General features: G+C 42.4%; 1 protein-coding gene across 2 annotated transcripts in view; it reads left to right on the top strand.

Annotated features, from left to right (window-relative positions):
• The window catches only part of LOC140763225 (uncharacterized), a 35,176-nt gene extending 21,896 nt beyond the window's left edge, over positions 1-13,280 (top strand). The window contains exons 12-13 of one of the 2 annotated variants that reach the window (XM_073101316.1): positions 11,695-11,798; positions 13,015-13,280. The gene's annotated coding sequence lies outside the window, so the exon portion shown is untranslated. The remainder of the gene's footprint in view (positions 1-11,694; positions 11,799-13,014) is intronic. The other variant, XM_073101317.1, reaches the window with a different exon arrangement.
• Positions 13,281-13,755: the final 475 nt, after the last annotated feature.

Raw genomic sequence — 13,755 nt, 5'->3', positions numbered from 1 at the left:
GAGTGCGTTGGAACACGATCGACGGAAATCCTCTAGAATTAGGGTTTCATATTGTTTTTGGACTTGTTGGCTAACCTCTATAAATATGTGGATGGCAGCCAACTTCGTAATGCTATTAGATTATTAATTTCTTGCCTCCTATCTTCCCTCTAGACTTCTCTCTCCTCTCTCTCCTCTCTCTTCACCATCCTTCCACCTCTACCGTTGGTAAGGTTTCTCCTTGCTTCTAATCTCCCTCATCTGTCGAGTCACCCCTCTTCTTTGGTATCTCGACCACTTTGTTCCCTTCGTCTTCATACCCATCCATAGCCCTAACATCCACTCCACCCGTCACCACCACCCACACCCACGTTATTCTGTATTTTCATCCCTGCTATAGTTAGAATCTGCGAAGGGCGTAAATACGAAAGTTGTAGATTAGGAAGTTCGGGATCCAACCCAATTGGTTTCGTAATTTTCTAACTACCGAAGTATATCTGACAAATAGTTTCCCACTATTGCGTGGACTAATTTCGGTAATAAATTCAGATCTTGAAGGAATCTTAGCGTAGCCTATCTTTGGTTCTAGATCCCATCAAATTAGTATTAGAACCTATCACCAAACAATTCAAAAATAACAATTATTAACCCTAGAAACAGTGGATTTTTGGCGACCGCGTTCAAATAGACCAAATGTGTTCTCTGTATTTGCGAATGCCTGCAAGCATTCGCAAGAGCATTCGAATGCACCCACCTGCGTTCGAAGCGACGTTCAATTGCATAATTCTTGTTCTCTATAGTTGTGTAAGCCTACAAGCATTCGTAAGTGCGTTCGAACGTACCCACCCGCGTTCGAACGCAACTTATAGAAATCTTATTTTTCTCTCAATAAAACACTAAAATAATAAGGACTAAGGTGTATCCATGCTCGAGACGACATCAGTGAAGTCTGAATCATATCAATCCACCATGCTTTCGCCATTTTTTCCTCAAGGTGTGAAATTGGGGAAGCGATCCATAATATTTGACTCGAGCTCCTCCATGACTCGATCCTCTGTACTAGCTCTCCACAGATCAAAAAATAAAGGGAAGGTCGGCGCTGAAAAGGAAGCGAACGCACTTGCGTCCGGTTGGCGCGAAAGGGCATTGGCGGGTCGGTTCCCGATCCACTTTCTATAGACTAGCTCGTAGTAATACCCAAGGAGTTTCGTGACTCACTGTTGTTGTGCCAGGGTTTGCACACGTTGCTCCATGAAGTAGGGTAAGGTACGCTGGTCCGTGTGGATAGTAAACTATCAGCAAATCAAATAGGGTCACCATTTCGCACTCATAGGTGGATAATTGTCACAACTGGTTTGACAATACCTTGCTCATATATGCCATGGGCCTACTCTTCTGCATCAAAACAGTTCCAATGTCTACACCCGAGGCATTGCATTCCACCACGAAGAGCTTGCTGAAATTCGGCAACGCTAAAACTGATGCAGTAGATATGGCTATCTTCAATGCTTCGAAAGCCACCATCGCCTTGCTCGTCCATTGAAACCCTCCTTTTCTAAGTAAGGAGGTTAGTAGGGCAGGGATCTTGTCATAATTGGTAATGAATCGCCAATAGTATCCTGTCAACCCAAGGAATCCCCTCAATTCCCGCGGATTAGTGGGAATCGGCCAGTCCACCATGTGTTTGATCTTGCTTGGATCGGCTTCCACTCTTCTCATTGAGATTATGTGACCCAAGTACTCCACTCGTGGCTCTGATAGGTTATAGAGTGAGTCCTTCAAGATCTGGAGTTATTGTAGGAAGCAGTCCGCGCAACCAAGGAAAAATATTCGCTAAATATTCTCTCGTAGTCAGAAAGTTACGAAACTAAGTGGAATAGATCAGTAACTCCCTTATCTACATTTTTCACATTGACAAAAACATGATATAGTGAAGATGATGGTGGTGGTGATGGTGGAGTGGATGTTTGGGTTATGGATGATAATGGAGATGAGGGTGAATGATTGATGTTGTTTAAGTGATAAAGACGAAGGGGAAGAAGTGGTCGAGATCCCATAGAAGAGGGAGGACTCCACAGACGAGGGAGATTAGAAGTTAGAAGAGACCTTGCTAATAGTAAATGTGGTAGGTTGGTGAAGAGGGAGGAGGGAGATTAGGGCAGAGAGACTAGAAAGAAAATAGAGAGGCAAAAAAAAAATATTCCAATAGCATTACAATTTTGGTTGCTATCCATACCTTAATAGAGGCTAGCCAACAAGCCAAAATAATAATTATTAACCCTAATTCTAGTGGACTCCTACCGATTGTGTTCAAATGTGCCCGATCGCATTTGAATACATAAAAGGTATTATTTATTTTTGTGAACCTGATGCAGGCATTCGAACGTGCCCGACTGCGTTCGAACGTGACCTATAGAAAATTTATTTTATTGAAAATAAAAAACTAATCCAATAAGAAGACTCTAACAAGGTGTATTAGCCGACCACGCTTCCCCTACCTTGTCCTCAAGGTGTAAAGTCAGAGAAATGCTCTAAGATATCCGTCTCCAACTCCCATGTCACCTCATCGGATGACTTGTCAAGCCACTTGACTAGAACCTCCATCTTTAATCAGGTACCATGACATCGTCGGTGCCTAGCAAGTACACGAACTAGCTCTACGATCTCTGTCTCCTCCAATGGCTCTTGTAGAACTGATCTAACGACCTCATGATCTCCAATCCGCTACTTCAGCAATGAAACATAGAAGATAGGATGCACTCTCGACCCCTTCGGCACCTCCAAAAGATATGCAATCGGACCGATACTCTCTAACACTCGAAATAGACTAAAGTAGCGATGTGCTAACTTTTAGTTTTGCATTGAACGTAAGGTCACATGTCAATACGGTTGTACTCTCATAAACACCCAACTACTGATGTCGAACTCCTGCTCGCGATGGCTACGATCATAAACTTGCTTCATGCGGCTTTGAGCAACTTTAAGATAGGCATGCAACCTCCTTAATGTGGCGTCTCTATCCATCAAAGTTAAGTCCACCTCCGTTCGATTTGCAGATAACACTGGATCATAAGCGCGTAATGTCAGAGTTGTGTGCCCATACACCACCTTGAATAGGGTCATGCCAATGCTACTATAGTAAGCGGTGTTATTAGACCACTCCGCCCACGATAAGAACTTCAACCATCGCCTCAACATCTCTCCAACAAAGCACCTCAAATATTGCTCAATGCCTCGATTGAACACCTCGGTTTAGCCGTCCGTTTGTGGATGGTAGGACGAACTAAAGTTCAATCAAGTCCAGTGTAATTGAAAAACTCTTTCCAAAAGTCGCTCATCAATACATTATCACTATCTGAGACAATCGTGCGTGGCATGCCATATAACCGAGCAACATCTCTAATAAAAATTTTACCTACCGACTTAGCTGAAAATGGATGTGAAAATGTAAAAAAGTGCACAAATTTACTCAACCTGTCAACCACCACAAAAATAACGGAATAACCACGTACTAATGGAAGATTTTCTATGAAATCTATAGAAATGTCTTCCCAAACATGGTCTGATATCGGTAGAGGCTGTAGTAGTCCGACCGGTTTCAATGTGGTTGCCTTAGCCCTTTGACAGACTTCGCAAGCACAAACAAAACTCCTCACATCTCGCCTCAATCTTAGCCACGTGCAACTCTGAGATATCCTCCTATAAGTCCTCAAGACACCCTCATGACCAACCTCTGAAGTTTGGTGGAAGTACTCCAACAATTTCTGCCACAATCCATTATTTGCGGGCACCTAGTCCAACAGCAAATTGCCTCGATTCTCCAACTCTAGATGGCACTTCGGATCATCCAACACCTCCTGTAATAATCTCAAAACATTTAGGTCAGATATACATACATACTACCTCAGCTCGTCAAGAAAAGGAAAAGTAGAAGAAGAATAGGCCGCAAGCTCGATGGTATCGAGTTAGTGTGATAGTGCATCCGTCGCTCTATTTCCTTTTTTGTATTAAATTTCATAATCATACCTCAGCAATTTGTGACCAATCTCTATTGTGCTAGAGTGTGAATATGTTGTCCCATAAAGTATGAAAGGCTTTTTTGGTCGGTTCAGATAATGAATCGCTTATCGATCAAATAAGACCTCCACTTTGTCACTGCATGCAGAATTGTCAACATCTCTCTCTCTGTTTGGTCGATAATTGTTTGGATTTTTGTGATAAGGCCTTGCTATAAAAGACTTTGGGACATCCTCCTTGCATTAGTACAGCTTTTATGGCAACTCCTGACGCATCACATTCTACGACGAACTCTTTGGTTAAGTCCGGTAGAGCTAGAATGGGTGTTGTTCTCATTGCTGTTTTTAGTTTTTTAAAGACTATAGTGGCTTCATCCGTCCATCTAAAAGAGTCCTTTAACGAAAAAGTGAGACGAGCAGCGATCTTGCTATACCCGGCAATGAAGCAGTGATAATATTCGATCAGCCCCAAAAATTCTTGCAATCTTGTGGTAGTAGTAGGGATCAGCCAAGTGGTCATGCATGTTATCTTTTGACGTTCCACCAACACTCCTTCTACTGAGATGATGTGACCTAAATACACCACTTGTGGTACTCTCCATCGGCACTTGGAATTCTTAATCTTCAGTTGGTTTTGCTTCAACAAATTCACTACATCCTCCAAATGCCACTAATGCACCTTTTCAGTTCTGCTATACATCAAAATGTCGTCAAAGAATACCAAGACATACCTTCACAGTAGAAGCCGAAAAATATTATTCATGAGGCCTTGAAAAATAGCTAGAGCATTGGTGAGATCAAAGGGCATCACTTGGAACTCGTATTGCCTATCTAGAGTCTGAAATGTAGTCTTGTGGACATCTGCCAGGAGAACTCTAATTTGATGATACCCGACCCTCAAGTCAAGCTTCTTGAATATGGTCACCCCTGCAAGCTCATCCAGTAGCTCCTCTATGACCGGAATGGGATATCGGTTCTTGACGATGATAGCGTTTAGTACTCGGTAGTCGACACAAAAACGTCATGTCCTGTCCTTTTTTCATACCAACAGCACAGGCGATGAGTAAAAGCTATGACTTAGTTGTATGTGGCCTTGTTTCGACATTTCGGCTATCATCATATAGATAATTTCATTTTGCACACGTGGATATCGATATGGCCTCATGAAAGGCTACGGAATGATTCCTTCAAGATCTTGTAGTAGCAGTCCATGTAATTGAAAGAAAATATTCAGCAAATATTCTTCCATAAATAGAAAATTACGAAACTAACTGGAATCGATCTATAACTCCCTGATCTACATTTTTTGTATGTATACCCTTCACAGCTTCGAACTACAACTTAGACGAAATATGATATGGTGCAGATGATGATAGTGGTAACGGGTGGAGTGGATGTTAGTGTTATGGATGGTAATAGAGATGAGGGTGGATGGGTGATGTTGTTTAAGTGATAAATACGAAGGGGAAGAAGTGGTAAAGATCCCAAGGAAGAGGGAGGACTCGATAGACGAGGGAGACTAGAAGTTAGGAGAGACCTTGCCAACGGTAGAGGTGGTAGGTTGGTGAAGAGGGAGGAGGGAGATTAAGGTAGATAAGATAAAGAAAATAGGAGGCAAAAAATCAATAATCCAATAGCATAATGATTTTGGTTGCCATCCATACCTTTATAGAGGCTAGCCAACAAGCCAAAATATAATTATTAACCCTAATTCTAGAAGATTCTCGTCGATTGTGTTCGAACGCATAAAAGACATTCTCTGTCGATGTGAACGCGATGCAGGCGTTCAAATGCGCATCTCACATTCTCTATATTTGCGAATTTGATGCAGGCATTCACAAATATGTTCGAACACGCCCCTAACCGCGTTCAAAGACCCTATCTGAATGTATCAGCCCACCACGCGTCCTCCACCTTATCCTCAAGCTAACAAGTCAGGAAAACGCTCCAAAATATCAGTCTCCAACTCCTATGTCGCCTCATTGGATGGCTTGCCAAGTCACTCGACTAGAATCTCCATCTCTAATCTAGTACAATGTAGTCGTCGGCGCATAGCAAGTACACAAACTGGCTCTATGATCTCTGTCTTCTCCAATGGCTCCGATAGAACTGATCCAACGACCTCATGATCTCCAATCTACTCCCTCAGTAATAAAACATGGAAGATAGAATGCACTCTCGACCCCTCTAGCAGCTCCAAATGATATGCAATCGAATCAATACGCTCTAATACCCGAAACAGACTGAAGTAGCGATATGCTAACTTCTAGTTTCGCATCGGACGCAAGGTTACCTGTCGATACGGTTACACCCTTACAAAGACCAAACTACAGATGTCGAACTCCTACTCCCTATGATTGAGATCATAAACTTATTTCGTGTGCTTTTGAGCCAGTTTAAGATGGGCACACAACCTTCTCAATGTGGCGTCTCTATCCATCAAAGTTGAGTCCATCTTCGTCCGATCTTCAAATGCCACTAGATTATAAACGCGTAATGTCGAAGGCGTGCGCCCATACACTACTTCAAACGGAGTTATGCCAATGCTACTATGGTAGGCGGTATTGTAAGATGATGGGTTATGGTACCAAAAGATCAGCTACGGAATGATTCATTCAAGATCTAAATTTATTATAAAAATTAGTTCACACAATCGTGGAAAAATATTCATCAAATATTCTCCTATAGTCAGAAAATTACAAAACCAATTGGCTTACGTTTGTGACTTCCTGATCTACAACTTTTATATTTATACCCTATACAGATTTGAACTACAACTAGGACGAAAACATGAAAGAATATGGGTGATGGTGGTGGTGACGGGAGGAGTGAATGTTAGGGCTATGGATGGGTACGGAGATGAAGATGGATGGTGGATGTGGTTAAGGGATGTAGACAAAGGGGAAGAAGTGATCGAGATCACAAAGAAGAGGGGTGGCTCGACAGACGAGGACAATTAGAAGTTAAGAGAAACTTTGCCAATGGTAGAGGTGGAAGGATGGTGAAGAAGGAGGAGAGAAAGAGTCTAGAGAGAAGATATGAGGCAAAAAATTAAAAATCCAATTCCATAATGAATTTGGCTGCCATCCACATACTTATAGATGCTAGCCAATAAGTCCTAATAACAATAAGTAACCCTAATTCTAGAGGATTCCCGCCGATCACGTTCGAATGCGCCTGATCGCGTTTGAACGCACAAATGATGTTCTCTGTATATGCGAACGCGATGTAGGCGTTTGAAATTGCTCGACTGAGTTCGAACATACTTTTCGTGTCCGCTGTATTTGCTAACCTGCTGCAGGCGTTCGCAAGGGTGTTCGAACGCGACCCTTCCTGCGTTCGAACGCAACCTATAGAAATTTTATTTTAATAAAAATAAATAACTAATGTGGTAAGAAAAGATCCTAACTAAATGTATCAGCACACTACGCTTCCCCCACCTTGCCCTCATGGTGTAAAGTCAGGGAAACACTCCAAAATATTAGTCTCTAACTCCCAAGTTGCCTCATCAAATGGCTTGACAAGCCACTCAATTAGAATCTCCATCTCTAATCTAGTACCATGTCGTCATCGACGTCTAACAAGTACATGAATTGGCTCTACGATCTCTATCTTCTCCAATGGCTTCGGTAGAACTAATCCAACAATCTCATGATCTCCAATGCGTTCCCTTAGCAATGAAACATGGAAAATAGGATGCATTATCAACCCCTCCGGTAGTTTTAAACGATATGCAACCGAACCAATACGCTCTAACACCCGAAATAGACCAAAGTAGTGATGTGCTAACTTTTGGTTACGCATCGGACATAAGGTCACCTGTCGATACAGTTGCACCCTTACAAACACTCAACTGCTGATGTCAAACTCCTACTCCCTATGGGTGTGATCATAAACTTGCCTTATATGGTTTTGAGTAAGTTTACGGTGAGCACGTGTTAAGGCTCTGATACCAATTTGTTAAAGCTCGGATACCAAATTGATGGGATCTAGAACCAAAAGATCGGCTACGGAACAATTCCTTAAGATCTGAATTTATTGTAGGAAGTAGTCCGCACAACTGTGGAAAATATTCTTCAGATATTCTCTGATAGTTAGAAAATTACGAAACCAATTGGGTTGGATCCGTGTCTTTATAATCTACAACTTTTGTATTTATGCCCTTCATAGATTCGAATTGTAGTAGGAACGAAAATACGGAATAACGTGGATGATAGTGGTGGTGACAGGTGGAGTGGATGTTAGGGTTATGGATGGGTATGGAGATGAGGGTAGATTGTGGAAGTGATTAAGGGAAGTAGATGAAGAGAATGAAGTGGTCGAGATCCCAAAGAAGAGGGGTGGCTCGACAGTCGAGGGAGATTAGAAGCGAAGAGAAACCTTGCCAACAGTAGATGTGAAATGATGGTGAAGAGGGAAGAGTCTAGAGAGAAGATAGGAGGCAAGAAATCAAGAATCCAATAGCAATATGAAGTTGGTTACCATCCAAATATTTATAGAGGCTAGCCAACGAGTCCTAGAACAATATGAAACCCTAATTCTAGAGGATTCCCGTCGATCGCGTTCGAATGCACCCGATCGCGTTCGAACGCACTCAAAAAGCCCTTCTCTGGATTTGCGAACGCGACACAGGAGTTCACAAGCGGTTCGAACGCGGGCATTCACAAACATGTTCACAAGGCGTTCACAAACGTGGGCGTTCACAAACGTGGGCGTTCACAAGGCGTTCATAATCGTTCATAAGGGTTCACAAGCGTTTGAATGCGACTCCACCTGCGTTCGAACGCGACCTACAGGAATTTTATTTTAATGAAAATAAACAACTAATGTAATAAGAAAAGATCCTGACTAAGTTTATCAGCATGCATCCTCCTCAATGTGGCATCTCTATCCATCAAGGCTAAGTTCACCTCTGTCCGATCTACAGATGCCACTAGATCATAAACATGTAAGGTTAGAGCCGTGCATCCATACACTACCTCAAATGGAGTTATGTCAATGCTACTGTGGTAGGCGGTATTGTAAGACCACTCCGTCCACGGTAAGAACTCCAACCATCATCTCGGCCTCTCTCCGACAAATCACATCAAGTACTGCCCAATGCCTTGATTGAGTACCTCGATTTGGCTGTCCGTCTAGGAGAAGGCTCACCTACCGTAGCATGGCGATAGCGGTAGCGGGCCGACGTTGGCAATGAGGAGAGGAAGCAATGCGAAAGAGAGTGGAGAGAGAGAGTAGAGTGAGAGAGATCGAGAGAGAGATAGATAGAGAGAGAGAGATTTAAAGAGAGAAAGGGAAGGCGGTGAAGAAGGGGAAGGGCGGCCCGGCGTGGTTGGCCGGGCCGACGGTTGTGGGTGCACGTGGCGCCCTCAACATGCGCCCACAACCTACATGGCATGAGTTCGTGCCATGCAATACCAAATATTTTTTTTGGGTTATTACATCGCCTCATCAGATGGCTTGCCAAGTCACTCAATTAGAATCTCTATCTCCAATCTGGTACCACGTCGTCGTCGACGTCTAGCAAGTACTCGAATTGGCTCTATGATCTCTATCTCCTTCAATGGCTCCAGTATAATCGATCCAACAATCTCATGATCTCTAATACGCTCTCTTAACAATAAAATATGAAAGACAGGGTGCACTCTTGACCCCTCCGGCAGCTCTAAACAATATGCAACCGAACCAATGCACTCTAACACCCGAATGCATCAGCGATCCAGTAGCAAACCACCTCGATTCTTCAACTCGGGATGGCGCTCCGGATCATCCATCACCTCCTGCAATAATCTCAAAATATCTAGGTCAGATGTACATGCATACCTCAGCTCATCAAGGAAAGGAAATGTAGGAGATGAATAGGCTGCAAGCTAGGTGGTATCGGGTTGGCGCGATAGCGCATCCGCCGCTCTATTTTTCGTTCCCTTCTTATATTGAATTTCATAATCATACCCCAATAATTTTGTGACCCATCATTGCTGTGTTGGAGTGTGTATGCGTTGTCCCATAAAGTATGGAAGGCTCCTTTGATCGGTTCGGATAATGAATCGCCTACCAATCAAATAAGACCTCCATTTTGTCACTACATGCAGAATTGCCAACATCTCTCTATCTCATAAGTCGATAATTGCTGAGATTTTTGTGATAAAGCTTTGCTAAGATAGGCAATGAGACGTCCTTCTTGTATTAATACAGCTCCTATGCCAACACCCGACACATCACATTTCACAATGAATTCTTTAGTGAAGTCCGGTAGCGCTAGAACGGGTGCCGTCGTCATTGCTGTTTTCAATTTTGCAAAGGCTGAAGTGGCTTCATCCGTCCATCTAAAAGAGTCATTCTTCAACAAAAAAGTGAGAGGAGTAGTGATCTTGCCATATCCGACGATAAAGTGTCGATAATATTTTGTCAGCCCCTAAAATCCTCTCAATCCGGTGATAGTTGTAACAACCCAATCCAAAAAAAAAAAAAAAAAAAAAAAAAAAAAAAAAAATTCATGGGCACGACGCGACCGGCCACACTGTGGCCGGCCTCGTGCCCATGCCAGCTGCTCATGCAGCTTGGTGGGGCGCCACGCGCCTGCAGCCGCTGCCGCAGCCAGTTGGCTGCGGCCAGCTGGCCGCGGTGGGCCCCGGCGGGCCCCGGCGCCGCCACTACTCCTACTCCACCGCCTTCCCTCTCTCTCTCTTTAAATCTCTCTCTATCTCTCTCTCTCTCTCTCGAGGCTCTCTCTCTATATCTCTCTCTCTCTCTCTCTCGCCGAGGCCGGTCGTCGCCGTCGCCACCTCCACGAGCGCCGGTGAGCTCCTCTCTCACTCTCTCTCTCTCTCTCTCTCTCTCTCTCTCTCTCTCTTGCCCGAGGGTGGGCTTGTCGGAGCCGAGCCACCGGCGAGAGGCCGGCCGCTGGCTGGCCAGCAGCGGCCGGTGCCCTCCCCGCCGGCCCGGGTCCGCAACCGCCTCCCTCACCTCCCCTCTTTCTTCTCTTTCTCTTCTGTTCTTCTTCTTCTTCTTCTTCTTCTTCTTCCTCTTCTTCTTCTTCTTCTTTCTTTCCTTCTTTCTTTCTTTCTTTTTCTCCTTCTTCCTCAGCTCCTTCTCTTTCTTTCTGCACAGTGTTGGGCTCGGCCCAGCACTGTAGCAGACCGAGCCCAGCACTGATGGCAGATGTGTTTAATTTATTAATTAATTAGTTTATTTAGGTTATTTATTTAGGTATTTTTCTTCTTAATTAATGTAAATAGATTATTTAGACATGAACTATGTTAATAATATTATATATCCTTCAATATAATTTTATTAATGATAATTTTTATCATTAATGATTAATTAGGTATAAATATATGTAATACTTATATTTATTTATTTATTTACATATCTATTAGATTAATAGATAGATTTGTAAATTATAATTATTAGATTTATATTCTAATATTCTTATGATCTACATTTTTAGTAATTCTATTAATTTGTTATACATTATTAGTTTGTAACAAATAAGATAATGACTACATAATCCCCAATTAATCAAGATATAATTTAATTATAATTAGGCTTTTATCTATATTTATATTTTATTTATAATAAAAATCTAGCCAATTATAAAATTAAGTAGAAATTCTAAAATCTAATAAATCATCATATTTTACTCGAACGGATTATAATGGGATAAACAACTAACTTTATGTTACTTAAATATTTTCAGATCCCGAACCCCTTATTTGAGACCCCGTTGTCCTTGCTAGCGAGAAGTGTCACACGGTTGATGGGCGGATGTAAGGGATACGTGGTTTGTATCTTCTGATCAGTGTGAGTAGTCTTATCCCCTAGATCCCTTTTTCAAATTAGGATATATTGTATATTATGTACATGCATATTTTGGCCTCCAGCATGATTATATGACTTTATATAGAGATGATTTCAGTCGAGCATATTTTATCATGCACTTGATTAGACTGATCTGGGATATGAGTACATTGGTGATATATAGAGATGATTGGAGATGATTATGCTGTTATGGTTTTATGTCGGGATGATTTCTATCATGAGTATGGATGTGATAGATTAGCATGAGTATGCATGTGTTAGGTACATGGTTGGAGTTTGCATTACATCATTTTGCTCTTGATTCCTATTCCACCTAAATTCCGGTTATGCATTGACTTGTTATTGTACTGGATATATGCATATGATTTGTCATTTAAAAAGGAAAGCATGAAATGTGATTGATAGGATAGTTGATAGAAAGCGTGAGGATACCCGAGTGGGCGCGAGGGTTAGGACGCGCTTGGTGGATGATTGATCGCTCGACATGGTCGCGATCCTGTTGGCCTTACGTCCGAGGTCGTTAGTCTGTGTGCGCAGCAGACATTCGGACACATGCCGTTCGCCAGGGCATATGTGGCGAGTTATCCTCACGAGATTTCTATCAGCTAGAAGGGTGCCCGGTCTGGATGGATGTTGATACCCTAGCGGATGGCAGGGTATGGTTATATTTGAGATACTCCTTGCGGATGGCAGAGTATGCTCTGAGCCTTCGGGCATGATGTTGAGACCGGGTACCGGGTGTTGACTGTGCACAGTGGTCTAGTATGATGATGACATATAGAGATGACATTGATGATTGAGATGTTGAGAAATGCATATAATTTCATTATCATCTGATTACCTGATTATCGAGTGGTCAATATGCATCATATATGGTTGCATTTGATATCATAGCATAGTCATGATCGGCATGCATCATGTATCATATTTGAGAGAGAGTTATGATGATAGATGACATGGAGAGTTGTTTACTCATGGTCGAGGATTATATACTTTTATCAATTATGACATGTTATCTTCTTTTCATTTATATATTATTGAGGATACATTCATATACTCATTCATGACATGATACTCTTTCTGATTCATATTATTCAGTACATGATTTACTCTCTGTTTGGCTTCACTGATTCGGGGTAAGGTCTATTCACTGAGCCTTTTGCTCATGACTCTCTTTATTTCTTTTCTAACCCCTCAGATATGTGGTACGTGATAGCGACTTGAGAAGATATTTTAGAGTGATGATGAGGTGAGCTATAGATGCGAGATGGCGTAGATGATAGTTTATATAGAAATTGAGTTGTACCAGTATTTGATATTTGTACTCTTTTGTATTAGACGATGATTTATATAATACAGGTCGAATCATGGTGTACTCTTGTATCAGTTGTTTAGTTGTATCTTGATGGTTTGTTGTGGCCTGTGTGGGTCCTGCCAGATTATGTAGCGGTCTAGTGTGTATTATTGTGTATTTTGATATTCATATGTTAACAGGTTTATTTGGTTAAGAGTATGATTTATTTGGTGATGGATTATGTGATCATGGATATGTTAGCAGGTGTTTTTGATGATGTCATGATTGTATGTGCACAGGAGTGTATCTGTGCGTGACGGGCCCCGCCTGACCTGTCGCGTGCGTCGCGCGTGCCGTGTGGGCGCGTGGGCGTGCACGTGTCCGTGCCGGGCGGAGGCGTTACAATAGTAGTAGGAATACGCCAAGCGGTCATGCATGCAACCTTTTGTGGATCTACCGCCGCTACACCATCCGCTGAAATGATGTGGCCTAAATACTTCACCTTTGGTACTCCCCATAGGCACTTGGACTTCTTGATCTTCAAGTGGTTTTGCTTCAACAAATTCAGCACATCCTCCAAATGCCGCCAATGCTCTATTTAAGTCCTATTATATATCAAAATATCGTCAAAAAATACCAAGACAT

The sequence above is a fragment of the Typha angustifolia genome, chromosome 7, assembly GCF_048772165.1.
Source record: "Typha angustifolia cultivar Huaian chromosome 7, ASM4877216v1, whole genome shotgun sequence".
Classification (NCBI taxonomy): Eukaryota; Viridiplantae; Streptophyta; class Magnoliopsida; order Poales; family Typhaceae; genus Typha; species Typha angustifolia.
This window is presented reverse-complemented; position numbering and strand designations above follow the sequence as displayed.